At 52.8% G+C, this 916-nt stretch overlaps 1 non-coding gene across 1 annotated transcript; it reads right to left on the minus strand.

The window, feature by feature from the left end:
* Positions 1–505: 505 nt before the first annotated feature.
* On the minus strand, positions 506–579 carry TRNAR-UCU (transfer RNA arginine (anticodon UCU)). Its single transcript has one exon. It is a non-coding gene; the product is annotated as a tRNA-Arg (tRNA).
* Between the last annotated feature and the right edge of the window lie 337 nt (positions 580–916).

A 916-nucleotide genomic window follows, 5' to 3' on the forward strand; every position in this document is an offset into this window, starting at 1 on the left:
GAGGAGAGATGGATGATGGAGGAGAAATGGATGATGGAGGAGAGATGGATGATGGAGGAGAAATTGATGATGGAGAAATGGATGATGGAGGAGAAATAGATGACGGAGAACTAGATGATGGAGGAGAGATGGATGATGGAGGGGAAATGGATGATGGAGAAATAGATGATGGAGGAGAAATGGATGATGGAGGGGAAATGGAGGGGAAATCAATGGAAGAGAAATGGATGATGGAGGAGAAATGGATGGAGGAGAGATGGATGATGGAGGAGAAATTGATGATGGAGGAGAAATTGATGATGGAGAAATGGATGATGGAGGAGAAATAGATGACGGAGAAATGGATGATGGAGGAGAGATGGAAGATGGAGGAGAAATGCTTCAAGAAGGGAGCAGGGGATGTCCCAAAAAGTGGTCCCATCCCCTCGGGGTCGTTATGAACCTCGCAGAGGGGGGTCCTGGGAGGAAAATGGCACGAAAAGAAAAGAGACACCTGCCTGGAGATCATCTCTGCCGGGACTCGAACCCGGAACCTCTGGATTAGAAGTCCAGCGCGCTCGTCCATTGCGCCACAGAGACCTCACCGTGAGGGGAGCGGCGGCGGCTCCGGAACTGAGGAATCCCCACCTCCGGAGCCCCCTCCCGCTCCCAGGCGGGCTGGAATTATCCCAGGGATGATCCATTTCTGGCCCGATGCAGCAAGAAGCCGCCGGTACCCGCCTCCCCAGCAACGGTTTCCGCAGCATCCCCGAGCACAGCGAAATCCCGGAGCAGAATCCGTCGCTGCGTCTCCCTCTCAGCATCCGCACGAGGCAAGGGATAAAGGTGGGAAGAGGATTTAGAGGAAAAAAAAGGGAGGAAAAAAAAAAAAAAGCACCCAGGAGCTGAGGTTTGAGCGTGGGTTTCCTTTCAGCGA

This window comes from Lonchura striata, chromosome 33 (assembly GCF_046129695.1).
Source record: "Lonchura striata isolate bLonStr1 chromosome 33, bLonStr1.mat, whole genome shotgun sequence".
Lineage (NCBI taxonomy): Eukaryota > Metazoa > Chordata > Aves > Passeriformes > Estrildidae > Lonchura > Lonchura striata.